At 36.8% G+C, this 20,134-nt stretch overlaps 2 pseudogenes; one reads left to right on the top strand and one right to left on the bottom strand.

The window, feature by feature from the left end:
* Nucleotides 1-831: 831 nt before the first annotated feature.
* On the bottom strand, nucleotides 832-1,608 carry LOC112321373 (small ribosomal subunit protein eS1-like; annotated as a pseudogene).
* Nucleotides 1,609-18,274: 16,666 nt separating this feature from the next.
* LOC112321339 (heterogeneous nuclear ribonucleoprotein A1 pseudogene) lies at nucleotides 18,275-19,561 on the top strand (annotated as a pseudogene).
* The last annotated feature ends 573 nt before the right edge of the window (nucleotides 19,562-20,134 follow it).

The following is a 20,134-nucleotide window of genomic DNA, read 5'->3' as shown; positions in this document are numbered from 1 at the left end:
CCACCTCTCCCCATCTTTGGAACAGACCTCCACATTTTATTTTCCAGCAGTTTCTGCCAGGCAAAGGTCTTTAGTCATGTTTTCTTCATTGATCCTTCACCCGAGTATTATGAAGTGTCCTTCTGCATCTCTTTTTTTAATGACCTTTGTTTTGAAGTCTAATTTGAGTGGTATAAGTATTGTTATGCCAGCTTTTTTTTTCCTCTCAATTTGCTTGGAATATCTTTTTCCAACCTGTCATTTTCAGTCTATGTTGGCCTTTTTTTCTGAGATGCGTCTCTTGTAGGTAGCATATGTGTGGGTCATGATTTCTTATCCATTCAGCTACCTTATGTCTTTTGATTGGAACATTTAGTCCATTAACATTAAGGTTATTATTGATAGGTACTTCTTCATTGCATTTTTTCCCTTTGAACTTGTGTTTCTCTCTCTCCCTCTTTCTTCATCTTCTTAAAGCAATCCCTTTAGCATATCATGCAAAGCTGATATGGTGCAGATGTATTCTCTTAGCCTTTTTTTTTTGTCTGGGAAACTCCTTATTTCACCTTCCATTTGAATGTGAGACTTGCTCAGTAAGTACTCATGCTTGTAGGCTTTTGCTTTTCATTACTTACTGTATTTCTTGACATTCCCACTAGCTTGTAGTGTTTCTGTTGAGAAGACAGCTGCTAGCCTTTTTGGAGCTCCCTTGTGTGTTACTCCCTTGTTACTATCTGTTTCTCTCTTTCTGCTTTTAAGATTCTCTCTTTGTCTTTAAAATTTTGCATTTTATTTTATTTTATTTTTATCACAAATAACCCTTTTTATTTGTGTCCATTAAATATCTGAATTTTAAACAGATTCTTGGACTGGGGGCTCATATCCACCAGCTCATTGAACTTTAGTGACTGTCTCATCCCCAGTAGCTTTTCCAGAACCACGACCTTCACCATGAAGATCCATGAGTTTTCCCAATTCAAACTTGGGCTTCTTCAGCACTTTGACTTTTTAAAGAAATACACCATGAAACAGATAAATAGCTTGATGAGCCTTTTCTATGTCTTTTCCAATGCTATCTGGAATCAATTTCTTAACCATTTCTTTCAAGTCATCTGTCTGTGCCTCTTGGGTCATGACTTCCATCATCTTCTTCCAGATTTGGAGGACCTGTTGATGCTGAGCATAAGAGGTCTTCTGAATCTGATTGTTGTGTTTTTTAAATAAAACCAAGTACCCATCAGTAGTCTTGACATCAACATGAGCTTCAATCATGGTCTACCATTTTTTGACCATGGATCACATTTTGTCATGAGTAAGATCCATGCCATGGAAATTAGTCAGGCAGTTTTTGACCTGAACATCCTCAGTAATTAGCTTGAATTTTCTAAATGTAACTTCATCATTCTGCAGATCAGTTAGGCTCACTTCAAATACATGACCCTTCAGATCACCCAGTGTGATTTTCATTTCTTGAGTTCTCATGACTAGTGTTTTTCCCATATTTCTTATATTGAATACAGCTGGTGCTTTCACATCAAACCAATCTTTCTTAGAAAATGGATCAACCACTTTCTTCTCTGCTCCCTTTTTGCTGCCTTTCGCAAGGTGCTTGTTCTTGTCCACTGTCATGGTGCTGCTCAGAGAGCCAAAAGGGTAAAATTTGGCATTTTAATTAAGATTTATCTTGGAGTAGTGAAAGAAATGGAGAGAACAAAATTTAAAACATAAATTAAACATGAAAGTGTGATGGGAACAATGGGGTAAGAAAAGGGAAATGTATACTATGAGGTTTGAAGTAAAATTGGAAATGTATTGGACCAATGGGAGCAAAGTTGTGGTAAAATCACATCAGGGTTGATAGCAATGACAGATGAATGAAGTTTAATAAAGTTGGAATGGGGATATAAATATTGTACAAAAATGAAGAGTGAATATGAGATGTCTAACATAAGAACACAAATGATTTTGGGAGGATAGGGGAAGCAAACTAATTAGAGTAAGGAGTAAAGCCAAGATTGAGAGAGGAGAAAAACAATTCCTCACTTAACAGATAAGGGTCAGGGCAAGGGTGAATTGGAGTAAGACAGGAGGAGAGTTTTCTATGTGATTTAAAGTACAAACAAATAGTGAACAAATAAGAGTTCCATTGGAGAAGTAATGCAATGACTGTGGTATTTTGCCCACCTTGCCACTGTTTACCAAAAGTGGAAAAGAAATAAGACTCTTATAACAGGGAGAAAATAATGTGAACTGACTTAAGAAAGAATTGCGCTTATGTGAGGTTAAGTGGAGGAGAAATAGTGAGAATAAGGGATAGAAACTTGGTGTAGTACTTGAGAAAATAAGGTTAACCATAACAGTAATAAAGCTCAGGAAGATGGCTAAATGGATTAAGACCAGGAAAGGGTGCTGTGTGGGATTTGGAATAACAATAATATGATAAGAAATATATAATCTAAATAAAAATAATACAAATTAAAAGACCAAGAGTAGTTAGTTATTTGGGATATGGGTGAAGAGAAAAAAGAAAAATTAAAATGTAACATGAAAGGCAGAATAACAAAACAAAACAAACAAACCCCCCTAAATAAATGAAAAGAAGAAAGAGAAATTGAAAAAAAAACATGAAAGTTCTCATGAAGAGCAAGGTGATATTTGTTTCAGCTCTTGGTGTTCACCTTCTGACTTCTTTCTGGGTCTGTCTCTGGTTTTGTCTTAGCACCAGGTCTTGCTGTCTTACTCTTGGAAAAGAAAAACAAACAAACAAACAAAAACAGCCTCCTGCTGTTGTAATCCTGGCCAGCCGGTTTTGCAGATCTTTCCAGCTCATTCGTGAGATGGGTGGGTTCGGCTCCATTTTTCCTTTCCAGTGGTTCAGCAAGGAAGTGGGCTCAGTATGGGCTACAATAATCACAAGTGCCAAGTTTCCAACCCATGCCCTCAGAGCACTGTGCAGCCCGCATTATACCCTCTGCACAATTGGGCCAGACTGGCAATGATAAACCAACTTGCACCATGAGGTGCACTGGGTGGGAGCAAATTGCACTCACAATCCTCCCTCCTTGATGGCAAGACAACTAACTACCCACAAGAGATCCCTGCCCAGTGCACCTCAGTTCCCCATTTGCAAAAAGTCACTTTGGGCATTGCTGCTGCTCCCAGCCACTGCCTGGATTTCCACACTCCTTGCTTCTCTGGAAAGCCCAAAATCTATCTCAGACATGGCCAGTCACCTCTTCTCCTTGATCCAGTTGCCACCGGTATCCACCCCTGACTTTCTGGCACTGTCCACAAGGGGGAAAATGGGATAACTAACTGTAATAGCATAATCAATAAATTATACTTAAAAATAAAAAAAAAATTAAATGCTTAATGTCTCTAATTAGTTAAATATTTTTCTTTAAAACTAAGTACTGACACATTGCTTTTAAATATATAGACACAAGTAAATTGAGCATAAGATACTCATAAGCATACCCTCAACACCTAGATAAGAACCAAGTAAATAACTAGAATTTTTAGCCAAATGATTTCATAAAGGGAACTCATACAAGTTACTGATTTTCAAATGAAAATTCAATAGTTTTTTGTGGTTTATTTAATGCATTATACTCCTTTTCCTCATTTCTTTGGATATTATATTAGGCTTGAAAATTTCATTCAGAAACAATCATAAGATTACAGTAAAATTTCATATTATAAGATACAAAATTAAAATATAAGTTTTTAATGCTACTACATTATACTTTTTTATTTTTTACCATTTTGTTATTTTTATTCAAGTAGTTATCTGCATTTTCTTCCCACCACTTTCCCTCACTCCAGCCATCTCAACTTCCCATCCTTGACCTTATCCCCCTTGGGTTTTGTCCATGTGTCCTTTATAGTTGTTCCTGAAAACCCTTACCCCTTTTCCTCCATTATCACCTCCCACTTCCCCTCTGGCTACTATCAGTTTGTTCCTAATTCCAATGTCTCTGGTTATATTTTTCTTGCCTGTTTGTTTTGTTCATTAGGTTCCAGTTATAGGTGAGATCATATGGTATTTGTCTATCACTGTCTGGCTTATTTCGCTTACCAAATTGCTTTCCAGATACATCCATGGTGTAGCAAAGGGTAGGAGCTCCTTCTTTCTTTCTGCTGCATAGTATTTCACTGTGTAAATGTACCATAGTTTTTTTTTTTTTTTTTTTTTTTTTTTTTTTTTTTTTTTTTTTTCATCCATTTTAGTGGTATTTCTCATGTACTTCACATGTTTTTCAGAATAATTGGAAAACTGCTTGCTCACCAAATATGGTTTTGTTTATTTATTTTTTGGTTCTTTTTTTTTTTTTAAATATATTTATTGATTATGCTATTACAGTTGTCCCATTTCCCCCCCCACTCCACTCCATCCTGCCCAACCCCCTCCCTCCCACATTCCCCCCCCATAGTTCATGTCCATGGGTCTATTTATTTATTTCAAATTACTTTATTGTTGTTCAATTACAGTTGTCTGCATTTTCTCCCCGCCACTCCCACCCATCCCAGCCAAACTCACCTCCCTCCCTTGCTTCCCCTTGGTTTTGTCTATGTGGCCTTTATAGTAGTTCCTGAAGACCCTTTTCTCCACTGTCCTCTCCGCCCTCCCCTCTGGCTATCATTCGATTGTTTTTGAATTCATTGTTTCTGGATATATTTTTGTGTGTTTTTTTTCTTTTGTTGATTGTGTTCCAGTTAAAGGTGAGATCATATGGTATTTGTCTTTCACTGCCTGACTTATTTCGCTTAGCATAATGCTTTCCACTTCCATCCCTGCTGTTGCAAAGGCTAGGAGCTCCTTCTTTCTCTCAGCTGCATAGAATTCCATTGGGTAAATGTACCACAGTTTTTTGATCAGGTATTTTTGATCTACTCATTTGCTGATGGGCACTTAGGTTGCTTCTAGCACTTGGCTATCGTAAATTGTGCTGCTATGAATATTGGAGAGCAAAGGTTCTTTTGGATTGGTGTTTCAGGGCTTTTAGGGTATAATCCCAACAGCAGAATTGCTGGGTCAAAAGGCAGCTACATTTTTAGTTTTCTGAGGAAACTCCATGCTGTTTTCCATGGTGGCTTCACCAGTCTGCATTCCCACCAACAGTGCACTAGGGTTCCCTTTTCTCCACATCCTCTCCAACACTTATTTGTTGATTTGTTTATGATGGTCATTCTGACTGGGGTGAGGTGGTATCTTCTTGTGGTTTTAATTTGCATCTCTCTGATGGCTAGTGTGATGCTGAGCATCTTTTCATATGTCTCTGGGCCCTCTGTATGTTCTCCTTGGAGAAGTGTCTGTTCAACTTTTTTGCCCATTTTTTAACTGGGTCTTTTTGTCTTCGTGGAGTGGAGTCAAGTGAGTTCTTTATATATTTTGGAGATCAAACCCTGTCCAAGGTATAATTGGCTAATATGTTTCCCCATATAGATGGTTCTCTTTTCATGTTATGCTGTTTTGTTTAGGCATGCAAAAGCTCTTTAATTTGATGAAATCCCATTTGTTTATTCTTTCCTTTATGTCCCTTGCTTTAGGGAACATGTGTGTGAGGATGTTGCTGCATGGAATGTATGAGATTTTCCTGCCAATGTTTTCCTCAAGGACTTTTATGGTGTTACAACTTATATTTAAGTCTTTTATCCATCTTGAGTTTATTTTTGTGTATGGCGTAAGTTGGTGATCGAGTTTCATTTTTTCACACGTAGCTGTCCAGATCTCCCAACACCATCTATCGAAGAGGCTGTATTTGCTCCATTTTATGCTCCTGCCTCCTTTGTCAAATATTAATTGACCGTAAAGTCTTGGGTTTATTTCTGGGCTCTCTGTTCTGTTCCATTTGTCTATGTGCCCATTTTGATGCCAGTTCCAGGCTGTTTTGATTACAGTGGACTTGAAATACAGTTTGATATCAGGTATTGTGATCCCTCCTGCTTTGTTCTTTCTCAAAATTGCTGCAGCTCTTCAGGGTCATTTATGTTTTCATATAAATTTCTGAAATGTTTGTTCTATACCTGTGAAATATTTCATTGGTACTTCAATAAGGATTGCATTGAATCTTTAAATCGCTTTCGGTATTATGGACATTTTGATGATGCTAATTCTTGCAATCCATGAGCATGGTACATGCTTCCATTTGTTTGTGTCTTCCTTATTTTCTCTCTTCAGTGTTGTGTAGTTTTCTGAGTACAGGTATTTTACCTCATTGGTTAGGTTTATTCCTAGGTACTTTATTTTTCATTCAAATGACCACCTAACCTTCTACAAAATCTTCCAGTTATATAGATTTTATTCTACTTCCTATAATGAAAGAAACAAGCAATATGTGTTTATAGGTGTGTGAAAACCCTTTTACAACCAAAGAAATTATTTGGAAAAATTATAAGGTTGTGTTGGAGCATCATTCTCTCTACCTTAAGATGCAACACATGCACATAAACACAAACACATGCAGATGTTCTCACTCGCACACATGTTAATATCATCATACTACCTTTTCATTGTTAACCCTCAGCTTTCTGCAAATGAGTAGTTCAAGCAGTCTTGCCCATACAGCACTCTCCTCTCATAACTTCTTTAGATTGAAATTCATCAATCTTAATTAAAACTTGCCTGTGTTATTGCTCAGGATTACACTCAGGTTTCTTCAGAATCAGTATTTTTAAATGTGCCTTTCACCTCATAGCAACAAGCCATGCACTTTATCATAAAGTAGGTATTTTAACATTGTAGTAATTGCTAAAGCTAGAAGAAAGTTAATATCTTATAACAAATTATCCTACCCATGTTGCCTTTGAATTTGAAAAAAAATCTTAAACACTAACCCGAAAGAATTGCTTTAAAAAATCATATTAGATACTTTGGCAAAGGGAGCTATGAGTAAAGGATATTTTAATGTCCATAAAACACATCTGGCATAAAGTTCAGTTTAAACTGAGCGTGTATTGCCAACAGGAAAAAATGCTAAGTAAGTAGAGACAAAACAGTAAGGCACCATGCCTCTGGCTCAACTTAGAATGAAGTTGAGTAATACAGGAACAGCCAATAGTGGATGGAGGAAGCCTTTAAAACACAAAATGATTGATTAGGATTTTTGTCATGGTTTGGTAAACATATGGAAGGAAGAAGGTAAAATTTACCTTGGTGATGGAAAAAAAGCAAACTATGTAGGAAAATATCACTATTTCATATGTAATGTTTTTCTATGTGAATTTCCATGTTTGGTCAACACAAAGCTGCATTTTACAGGTAATAATGTACTTTAAATGGATCACTTAAGTAAGGAAACTTGGACAATGGCACTTGTTTGCCTCCCTCAGTAGATTACTAAGATGTGTTAAATTTATAAGACTGAAATTGTATCTCTTTCACAATCAAATGAAACTACCATAGGTCTAGTGCCAAAGACTATTCTTGAATTAGACTTTTTCAGTCTATTTAAACCATTGGAATTATTTCTTACTGTTATTCAAGTGTTATTAATTTTAACCTTCTTGAAGAATAATTTTTCTAAGAAATATTCACATCTTCATAAAGATGCAATATAGTTTAATAATTCTCAAGACAAAAAGAAACCTTTTAGCACAGTATGCTTAATGAAGACACAGGTTTATATTATACAATTCACATTAAGCAAGATAGAATAAAGACATACATAAAAACTGAAGAGATTGGAAAAAGACACAACTTTTAATGAAAATGAACCTAATGGCCTATAACGAAATTCCTAGAAGTGAAATCCCCTCAGTTACAGTTTTCACAGTCCAAACTAGCTAGCTTTCTCAAAGAAAATCACACAGACTTATGAGAAACGTATCTCTTGAATTCTTCTGGAATTTTCTCATTTAAAGTACTCTAAGGAAGAAATTGTATCTGTTAAAAAATAACAGGTTGTGAATCTAGATATATCTTCATTTAAATTCTGGCTTTACTATCTGTACATATCAGCCATATGAAATTGAACAAGTTAGAAGACCTTTGAAAGACTCAATTTCATTATCTGTAAAATTAGTATAATACATTTCACAAAGGCTGTTGTGGCAATAAATGAAGTATTTGTAGGAAAGCATCTATCATATAGTAGTCATCCAATAAATAAGCATTATTATAATTTGCCAAGCTGTATTTCTCTCTTTTGTCATAGGTGTGATAACTGACCCAGGAAATATCTCAAATTTATTCTCATTTTATAAAAGTATATTGTACAACTTAAAGAGTAAACTATAGGTAGGGAAAATGCTCATTAAACTTACACTTACGAGGTCTGTCCAGATGGTATCCAGCCATGCAATGTGAAAAGTAGAAACATTTATTGAAGAACACACAAGACACAGGAAACTTTGTACACAAGACAATGATGCCTCCATCCCCTTCAAAAATAGGCACCTTGGGACCTCATACAGTTCTCCCAATCACCATCAGCTTCCCCATTGTAGTTTCCTGAATCTCATCGACAGTCAGAAATCTCTTCATTTTCAAAGGTGATTTTAGCTTTGGGAAATGCCAGAAGTCACAGGACACAAAATCTGGGCTTTGGGGTGGGGGGAGTCACGTGGGTGATTTGATTTTTCACCAAAAAACTCTGCATGAGACATGATGCATGAGGGGGCACATTGTTGTGATGAAGCTGCCAATTGCCAGTTGCCCATAGCTGCACCCTTCTGAATCATCCAAATAGTTTCTGTGGAGGATGTTCAAGCTTAACACAAAATCTGATGCAGATTCATTGTTCTACTTGATCGGTCATTTTGAATGTGACAGCCACACAGTACACATGCTCACTCAATGATATCTATTGCACCCACTGACTAGTATAACGAAGTAATCATTGTTAACATATGTGCATTCCAGCCCACTCTCCTTGGCTGACAGTTTACATTGGTGGTGAACAGTTATATTAAAAATGGTTGGACTTTCTCTGGACAGACCTCATATATATGAAATTTGCTACAATTGTTTAGACTTAAATGTAATCTTATAAAAAGATGCCCAGCATCAGTAACCATTAGAGAGATGCAAATTAAAACCACAAGGAGATACCACTTGACACTGGTGAGAATGGCCATCATAAACAAATCAACAAACAACAAGTGCTGGTGAGGTTGCGGAGAAAGAGAACCCTAGTGCACTGTTGGTGGGAATGCAGACTGGTGTAGCCACTGTGGAAAACAGTATGGAATTTCCTCAGAAAACTAAAAATGGAACTGCTTTTTGACCTGGCAATTCCACTGCTAGGATTATATCCTAAGAAACCTAAAACACTAATTCATAAGAACCTATGCAGCAAAATGTTCATAACAGCACAATTTATAATAGCTAAGTGCTGGAAACAACCTAAGTGTCCATCAGTAAATGAATGGATCAAAAAACTATGGTACATTTACACAAATGGAATACTATGCAGGAGAAAGAAAAAAGGAGCTCCTTCCCTTTGCAACAGCATGGATGGATCTGGAGAGCATTATGCTAAGTGAAATAAGCCAAGAGGTGAAAGACAAATACCATATGACCCTACCTATAAGTGGAACCTAATCAACAAAACAAACAACCAAGCAAAATATAACCAGAGACATTGAAATTAAGAGCAATCTGACAGTAACCAGAGGGGAAGTGGGAATAGAGAATGGGGGGAAAGGGAGAAGGTTTTCAGAACAACTATAAAGGACTTATGAACAAAACCAAAGAGGGGTTGAATCAGGGTAGGGAAGTGGGGATGACTGGGGTTAGGGAGATTTGTGGGAGGTAAATGCAGACAACTGTACTTGAACAACAATAAAAACAATTGAAAATAAATAAAGAAAGAAATAAAAATACTTAAATGTAATCTTTCCCACAAACTCTCTTTGGGTCTCTACTCAAATCTTGATATCTTTGTGTAAAACACTACCACCACCTTGCCGACCTGCTTCTTCTTAATACCCTTATCAAACTTTATTTTTCTATATAATATTTAAAACCTGGCACAACATATATGCAATTATATTTTTGTTCATTGCCTGTTTCTCCTATTGGAATATTAATTCTATGAGAGGATGCACTTTACCAGTTTTCTTCACTCCCCTATCTCCAGTTCCTAAAATAGTTCTCAATCATTATATATGTGCTGAATAAATGAATTTAATAGGCAATCAGTAAATGTTATTTTTATTATCTCCCTTTTATTTTGGGTCAGAAATTTTAGCTTTTTAAAAATATATATTCATTGATTATGCTATTACAGTTGTCCCATTTCCCCCCCCTTCACTCTACTCAATCCTGCCCACTCGCTCCCTCCAACATTCCCCACCATATAGTTCATATCCATGGGTCATACATGTAAGTTCTTTGGCTTCTACATTTCCTATACTAGTCTTACCCTCCCCTTGTCTATTTTCTACCTACCATTTATGCTACTTATTATCTGTACCTTTCCCCCCTCTCTCCCCCTTCCACTCCCCTGTTGATAACCCTCCATATGAGCTCCATTTCTGTGGTTCTGTTCTTGTTCGAGTTGTTTGCTTAGTTTGCTTTTATTTTTGTTTTAGGTGTGGTTGTTAATAACTGTGAGTTTGCTGTCATTTTTACTGTTCATAGTTTTTATCTTCTTTTTCTTAGATAAATCCCTTTAACATTTCATATATAAGGGCTTGGTGATGATGAACTCCTTGAACTTGACCTTATCTGAGAAGCACTTTATCTGCCCTTCCATTCTAAATGATAGCTTTGCTGGATAGAGCAATCTTGGATGTAGGTCCTTGCCTTTGATGACTTTGAATACTTCTTGCCAGTCCCTTCTTGACAGTAAGGTCTCTTTTGAGAAATCAGCTGACAGGCTTATGGGAACTCCTTTGTAGGTAACTGTCTCCTTTTCTCCTGCTGCTTCTAAGATTCTCTCCTTCTGTGTAATCTTAGGTAATGTAACTATGATGAGCCTTGGTGTGTTCCTCCTTGGGTCCAGCTTCTTTGGGACTCTCTGAGCTTCCCGGACTTCCTGGAAGTCTATTTCCTTTGTCAGATGAGGGAAGTTCTCCTTCATTATTTGTTCAAATAAGTTTTCAATTTTTTGTTTTTCCTCTTCTCTTTCTGGCACCCCTATAATTCGGATGGTGGAACGTTTCAAGATGTCCTGGAGGTTCCTATGCCTCTCCTCATTTTTCCGAATTCTTGTTTCTTCATTCTTTTCTGGTTGGATGTTTCTTTCTTCCTTCTGGTCCACACCATTGATTTGAGTCCCAGTTTCCTTCGCATCACTATTGGTTCCCTGTACATTTTCCTTTGTTTCTCTTAGCATAGGCTTCATTTTTTCATCTAGTTTGTGACCAAATTCAACCAATTCTGTGAACATCCTATTTACCAGTGTTTTGAACTGTGCATCTGATAGGTTGGCTCTCTGTTCATTGCTTAATTGTATTATTTCTGGAGCTTTGATCTGTTCTTTCATTTGGGCCTTTTTTTTTTTGTCTTGGCGCACCTGTTATGTTATTGGGCTGAGACTTAGGTGTTCACCTGGGTGGGGTAATGTTGGTTGCTGTGCTGTGACACTGTACATGGGGGAGGGGCCGAGAGGGAGCAATAATGCTTGCTTCACTCTCTGCAGGATTTCAGTCACTCCCTCCGCTACCCACAATCATACTGGGCTCTTTTGTTGCTGATTCCCGAGTGGGCGGGCTTGTTCGTGCTCTAGGCCCCTGTGGGTTTCTCTAACGAACTCTCCTGTGAGGCTGGAAGTTTCTCATGCTTCCGCCTCAACCCTCGCAGGTGTTTTCAGTCAGGGGTTTGAGGCTTTATTTCCCTGTGCTGGAGCCCTGCATTGTGCAGTCTCTTTCACTTTTCCTGCCTGTTTATCTATGCATGAATGTGGGGTCATGGGGTCTGCTAGCTGTCTCACTCCCTGTTCCAAAATCCGCCACCTCACTGGGTCCACCAGCCGCTGCCTTGCGGCAAGTTCTCTCCACCCTGGATGCCTGGTTGTGCCCCTCCTTCTGGTCTGGATGAATGTTTCTTCTTTATCTCCTTCGTTGTTGGACTTCAATGCAGTTCGATTTTCTGACAGTTCTGGTTGTTTTTTGTTTTTAAATTGTTGTTGTCCTTCTTTTGGTTGTGTGAGGAGGTGCAGTGTGTCTACCTATGCCTCCATCTTGGCCAGAAGCCCAGAAATTTGAGCTTTTAAGATTATTTGAAATCACCTGATCAAGGGATAATTCAAATGTTATTTATGAACATGTGAATAAACTGGTCAGTTCATTGAAATCACTAATCAGTTAAATTAAATAAATGGCCCATTCATAAAATTCAATTCCATAGTTCCATGCCTATTTTCATGGTGTGTACAACATTTGCCCCAAAATGATCTGATCATTGTTGTGGATACGTAAACTCTATGTGGTTGCCATTAGCCCCTTTTCTAAATGATAGGGTTTTTTTGCAACTATTCTGTTTCTTGTCTACAATTGTATACTGGGTAGGTGTGAGGGCAGATATTTTGTCTTTCACTTTTTATCAGTGACAAAAGCACAATGAACTTGTTTCTTAGTTCACTGGTGACCAGATCACAATGAATTAGATATGGACATGTTTTATTTTTTTTTTACAATCATACATTTAGTTTTTACTTTAAATTTTATTTTCCAATTACAGTTGAAATTCAATATTATTATTATTAATTCCAGGTGTACATTGTAGTTGTTAGACAACTATATAATTTACAAAGTGATTTCTCCAATAACTCAAGTACCTATCTGACATTATACATAGCGACTATATTCTCTATGATGTACTTTATATCCCTATGACTATCAGAGGAGGGTTGGTGGACTGGGCGAAAAAGGTGAATGGATTAAGGTAGACATGATATTTAAAAGGTATTTCACTAGATATTTTTGAATATTGAGATGAAGACAATAACAAGATGAGATATTGGGTCTTCTCTCTTAGGAAGGAGTGAATTGTGTTCTGTGTTGGAAAGAAAGGTGAGCAATGTTGTCTGGATACTCAATAAGACTGAGTTTATCAGAGGCAACTAATTGTTTCCCTATGCAATGTTCACTTTTTCATATAAGTAATGAACTTTTTAGCTGAACTAAATATTACTCTCCCAAAGTTACTTATAGCTAGATGTAGCCATGGGTCACAGCTATGTGCAATATTACATAAGCACATATATCATGTAGGAACTTCCAGAATTCTACCTCTATTGACAATTTTGACTTATCTATTTCAAATCTCCATTCATCCTCCTATCTAGAATTCAGATGTCACAATCTTGAAACATAAAGGTAAGGGTCACATACTCGATATGATAGTAATAGATTGGAAGGAACTAATGTCTCAAAAGCGTATCATGGACCAAAGATGCCATTACAATTCTGTGTTGCTTATAACCTGAGAGATAAATAATCTGTCTTTAAATTAGCTGTACTGGGAATATTTTTACCATGGAAATAAGCAAACATTATCAATCAGAATTTTGGAGGGCAGTGCTTTTTTAACATTTACCAGGACACCATTGGCTATAGTTCAAATAAGGATAGCTTCCTTCCCAAAGCAAGCTATCCTAGCTCAGTAGAGGATACTTACATTGATTTCCACTGAATCTCATTATATTTTGAAACTCTGCTCTCTCAAATCTCTATCACCAGATGTCCTGTCCCAGAAAATGACCTGGTTATTCTGAAACTTTCCCTCACTTATTTTTTTTTATACTTAGGGTGGAAAAGCATATCATTTGTTATGATTACCATTTACCTTTTCAGTATTATCTGTCCAACTTTCATTGTTGAACCAGATGAAATGCATTATTTTTTTTTATTTTCTAATTAAGCAGTTCTATAACATATTTATACTTGCAAAGGGTCCCCAAACCACTGTTTTGATTATTTTTACAAAAATGTAGGGGGATTGTTAGTGGCATTATCATGGTATTTCAGATGATCAATCTCCAAAAAATTCAGAAGTTTTCTTTAATTCATGTATTAATCTTGGAGCTTATAGTAGCTCATAGAATCTAATTTGCCTTTGTAGACTATTAGTGTCCCTTTTATATTTATGTGTGCCTCCCTGATGCAAGCTCTTATGATGCAAGTTCTTGTCCTCAGTCCTACATATACATACAGTGATAGAGACATTTAGAGAAATGAGGGTAATCATGAACCATAATAATAGCAGCACTTTCAATGTATTAAATGCCTACTGTGTATTGATGTACCATTCAAGGAATGCCATAAGGTAATTTTCCCAGAGATCCAGTTAAGTATATGTAATTATGACTATTTTTCAGATAAGAAAATTGAGACCCACAGAAGTTAACTTACCAAAGTAAGCTACAAAGTCTAATAAACAGCAGTTTTAAAAGTTATATTGTAAGTTACCTGAAATTAAGTTTTATAGTTAATATAAAATGTAGTTGTCCATGGATCTGTATAAATATGACCTCATTCACTATTCATTGTAGTACATTAGGCTTTTACTATACCCCTGTTTAAAGTGGCGGAAACAAGATCCAAGTGATTAAGTCAATTGTGTGGGATAGAATTCAAACCAAGATAATCTGATTTCAAAACCAGGGTACTTCCCACTTTGATACTCACAGATCTGGTAAATAACCAGCTTTTTACTTGCTTCGTTTCTCTCTACCATGCAGACTGCTTAATGATTATATTTCTTGTTTTTTCTCTCTCTCTTTAGTCTTACTCTTCCTTGCTTCTCTCCAGCATTAGGCATTGCTTTTGCACTATTTCTGTTAGCAGCATTGATTTACTGGTCACATATGGTACTTGGCTCCTCTGAATATAACATGTTGATAAAACAAATTGAAAAACAGGCTACATATGTTCCAGGGCCTTAATGGAAAAGTGAGAGCACATTATTAGTATTGGCACCCTTGAGAAAGAGATTCACTCTGTCTTTGTTTAGACAACAATAGGAAATGAATGAAGTATCATCCTAACTGACAAGTTCAGTGTTAACATCACTGCACAGACCAGATATCTCTAACCTATTTATGTCATTTCCAAAAATCTAATAATCAACATTTACTGAATACTACTATAATGCTAAGTGGAAGGGTTATTAAAATTATAAGAACATTCATTATATTGACATTTATTAAGCAATGTTTCAAGTACTAGAGATACTATAGTGACCACGTCTGGTGCAGGACCTGCCTCATGAAGCTTACATTCTGGTGAAAACAAGAGAAAGAACAAAGCTAGTAAATACAAATTAAATAAGGCTATTAAAATTATAATAAGTGTCATGAAAGAAGCCAACAAGGGTCCAATATAAAGAATGGCAGAAAGGAATGGGACACACTTTACATTAGATGGTCAGAAGAGGGGTTTCTAAGGAATATTTAAGCACATATTCTACACATAAAGGGGCTCATATATTAATTTTCTACATCACACACATTGTAAGCAAGAATGATATTTTCTTTAGAAGCTTAATATGTTAACAAGTAGAAACTATACTGAACAGATGACCATGAAAACAACTACATTTATCTAGTGATACATAGTAATTATATTTAAAATATATAGTGAATATGTATTTTTCAATTTTGAATTGAGAATGATTAAACCAGCATAATCATTAATTAAGCCATGATGTTCCATATATTTCAGAAACATCAAGATATAAATTTGAGGAAAATAATATAATTATAATACAACAAGTTTTTGTTTTTCATGTGTGGTGTTCATCTGGAAACATATTTTCAATTAATTTCAACAAAGTACAAGTTAACTCATTTTTCTTCAGTGTTACCCAGGAGATGATCTTCAAATGTATTGCAAAGTAGAAAGATAATGCTTATCAAGTTCAACCAAAGTTTAGTTGATTTTAAATGCTAGAAGCTTATTTTATTTCTATGTGTTTCACAAAATTTTGAAAAAGACTATAATGATTCCTCACCCTAACAACAAAGATGTTTCCAAATTTGAGGATAGTAATTTTCTAATTGCTTGTTTTTTGGAAGGCAGTATTAGACTTTGGATTTCTCAGTCATCTTTCTTTTTTCCTTAATGAAATGTAGTCATGGCATTGACTATTAGAAATATCTTATAGGAATTGGGGCTCAGTGGATATTCAAAGTTAACTAGGAAAGAGTGATTGGGAATACTGTTGATACTCTTCATTTTACACACATTCTTTTTTTACACAGGTGTTTTAATGAGTAGACTATGCAGCTATGCATTTTTGGGTAGGGAGGACAAGTCTGCCCTGTTCTAATGTAAGGCTGCTGTGCCATATACATAAAAGCAGGAACAGAGTAATAATTGTACAGTTAATAAAAACCATAATAAAACAATGTCTTAAAATCATAATTAAAAGAAGTTAACCACAAAAGGTATAACTGTGTATTAAATATTTGCATGTATATTACAAACAGTAACAAAAACAACTCTACAAAAAAAACAATAATAAACATGCCAGATAAAAACATATATATACAACCTTTAGATTTCATAGGTCCATGAATACAGTCATTTTGTAATATGATAGGGAGAGTTCAGATAATTTTGGGATTTTTTAACCCAAGGAATTATGCATGTCTGCTGTGAGGTCTTTTACTTCTAAATTACTCTACCTAAAGATTAAAGGACCAAATTCAATGTCTCATAACCAAGGTAGAATATTCATAAGGAAACAGTATATAGCATTTTTCTATGATGAATAAAGTGATTTGATTAGGCCACTTATTGAGAATAAATATGCCAAAGAAAAAAAGAGAAGCAATTGCCATAGGTTTTCAAAATTTTGGCTAACAACCTAGAATTAAGTACACATGTCTAGTTCGCTGTCTGGAAAGTAAAGCCATTTAATTTTCTAATGCCATATGATCTTCATGAAGCCATTAAACAGTTTAAAAATATTAACTCTTGTATCAAATTCTCCCAGTTAGAATTCTATAAGCCTTTGGAGGTAGATGTTGTTTAAAACAACCTGATGACCCAAGAAATTTCAGAACCTGAATAAGGTAAGAACAAAAAATACAGTAGAAGAGTGAATGAAATTCACACTAACCTCTTCCCAGGACCAACCTGGAATTACAGTTAAATTGTGGAAAAATCACCCAGAACAAACAACTGAGCAATAGTGAGAGAGAAGCGATATAACCTTTGACAGGCAAGAGAATCAGCTTTGGCACAACCTGTCTGTTAAGGAGTGTGGTAGAGACTTGAGAGGGCTGACTGGGCACCCCAGGCAGCAGTGCCAGAGGGATAACTAAGCGGCCCATTGTATCCCCCAGAGATGTATGAGTTCTAAACCCTAAGCTGGCATCACCAGCTTAGAGTATCAGAGCCCAAAAAGTACACAGATAACAACCAGGAAGCTCCAGGGTTGCTCTCTGCCATAGACAGATGGCTGGAGACACAAAGACCTGTTTAAAGGGCCAACACAAAGATTTTCGTTTACAGCCACTTACTCTGGGCTCCAGCAAAGGAGGGGGAAGAGTGAGCTAGAGATGCCTGAGGAGAGACTGGGGATGGAAGCTCTGGGGAGAGAACTGAGAGAATAGATCCTGCGATCCCAGTGCTGAGTCATCCCCCATACCACAGCAGCCATTATGCTTAGGCAGACCACTCCCCTTTGATCAGCAGTAGCCTGAGAGGAAACAATAACCCCAACCCCAGAAGAAATTCTGCCCCTCCATATGGTGCTTAAGTCCGATTGTAGAGTGCAGAGTGCCTAGAATAACATCCTAAGCAGTAAGCCACAGACAGTAGTTCCCTGGAAGTCTTAAACAGCTGCCTAAGGTCAGGTGGGGTCAACATCTGACATCACCAGAGGTAGAGCCAGAAAGAAAAAAAAAAAAAGTGCACCTGCACAACAGCATACTAGACGTGGTGAGCAGAGTGACCCTCAGTCAATCAGCTGGAGGGAAGGACTCATCAAAGAAAGATCCAACAACAATCAAAACCCAATTGCATCCAGAGAACCAACATAAACAGCAAAAATGGCATCCCAAGAGCATTGAGTTCAGGAGATCAAGGAGACTGCACCACTGAATCTCATAGGCCTCCTAAAATAGAAGTTCATGCCACAAAGTCAGGGAGTCAAAACAAATAAATTTAAGAAGCAGAAGCAAACAAGAAGACTCTCACAAAGGATAGAAAAACAAAGAAATGCCCCCAATGGAAAGGAAAGGAGGAATTCTCTGAAAGAGTACTAAATGAAATAGAGGCAAGTCAACTATCAGATACTGAGTTCAAAACAATCATTATAAGGAAGATCAATGAGCTCAGTGAGAGTTACTAAAATCTACAGGGAAGCTACAGGGAACTTACTGCAAACTATATCAATATGAAGAAGGACATAGAAACTATCAATAAGAGCCAAAAAGTAATGCAGGATACATCTGAAATGAAGAACACAATGGAAGGAATCAAAAGCAAGCTGGATGAAGCAGAGGATCAAATAAGTGAGCTGATGACAAGTTAGAAAAAACTCCCAGAAAGAGCAAGAAAAGGAGAAAAAGACTCAAAAAGAATGGGGAGAGGTTAAGGGAAATGCAGGAAAGCATGAAACATAATAATATTGATATAATAGATATACCAGAAGGAGAAGAAGAGGAACAAGGGATAGAAAACCTGTTTGAAAAAGTAATGATGGAAAACTTCCCTAATTTGATGAGAGAAAAAAGTCACCCAAGTACAGGAAGCATAGAGAGTCCAAATCAAGAGGGACACAAAGAGGCCCACTCCAAGACACATAATTAAAATGGCAAAGTTCAAAGAAAAGAGAGAATCTTAAAAGCAGTAAGGCAGAAACAAGAAGTAACATACAAACGAGCTCCGTTAAGGCTAGAAGCTGATTTTTCAACAGAAACACTACAAGCCAGAAGGGAACAGTATGGGAAAATTGAAGTGATTGAAATCATGACTGATTGAGGCAGTGGCAAAAAGAGAGGCTTCACTTTTTTAACCTTTGATGACCATGACTCTGTAGACAAGATTGTCATTCAGAAATTCCATAATGAATAACCATAACTGTGAAGTAAGGAAAGCCTTATCTAAGCAAGAGAGGTCTAGTGCTTAATCCAGCCAAACAGGTTGAAGTCATTCTGGAAACTTCAGAGGTGGTCGTGGAGGTGGTTTTGGTAGGAATGACAACTTTGGTCATGGAGGAAACTTTGGCAGTCAATGTGGCTTTGGTAGTAGCTGTGGTGGTGGTGGACATGGTGTCAGTGGGGGTGGCTATAATGGATTTGGTAATGATGGTGGTTATGGAGGAGGTGGCCCTGGTCACTCTGGATGAAGCAGAGGCTATGGAAGTTGTAGCCAGGATTATGGAAACCAGAGCACTGGCTATGGTGTGAGTGGCAACTATGACAGCTATAACAACGGAGAAGGTGTAGACAGCTTAGGTGGTGGTAGTAGAAGCAATTTTGAAGGTGGAAGAAGCTACAATGATTTTGGCAATTACAACAATCAATCTTCAAATTTTGGACCCATGAAAGGAAGAAACTTTGGAGGCAGAAGCTCTGGCCCCTTTGGTAGTATAGGCCAATATTTTGCCAAACCATGAAACCCAGGTGGTTATGGCCATTCTGGCAGCAGCAGTAGCTATGACAGTGGCAGAAGGTTTTAATTACTGCCAGGAAACAAAGCTTAGCAGGAGGGGTGAGCCAGAGAAGTGACAGGGAAGCCACAGTTTACAACATATTTGTGAACTCAGCCAAGCACAGTGGTGGCAGGGCCTAGCTGTTACAAAGAAGACATGTTTTAGATAATGTGCATGTGGATAGCAAAAAACTTGAGGACTGTATTTGTGACTAATTATGTAACAGATTATTTTAGTTTCTCTTCTGTGGAAAGTGTAAAGCATTCCAAGAAAGGGTTTTTAATGTAGTTTTTTTTTTTTTTTTCGGCACCCATGCTGTTGATTGTTAAATGTAATAATCTGATCATGATGCTGAATAAATATGTCTTTAAAAAAAAAAAGAATGTTAAAGGGAAAGGAGAAGTCAAAGACCTTATGAACATGAGCTATGTGGGAGGAAGGCTGGAGGGTTAGGGAATGCAGGGCAGAGGGCGGATAAAGGGGAGAAAAAATTGGGAAAACTATAACAGCATATGGAATAAAATATACTTAAAAATTATATATATATATATATATATATATATATATATATATATATATATATAAAATATATTTAAGGGA

The sequence above is a fragment of the Desmodus rotundus genome, chromosome X (assembly GCF_022682495.2).
Source record: "Desmodus rotundus isolate HL8 chromosome X, HLdesRot8A.1, whole genome shotgun sequence".
NCBI lineage: Eukaryota > Metazoa > Chordata > Mammalia > Chiroptera > Phyllostomidae > Desmodus > Desmodus rotundus.
This window is presented reverse-complemented; position numbering and strand designations above follow the sequence as displayed.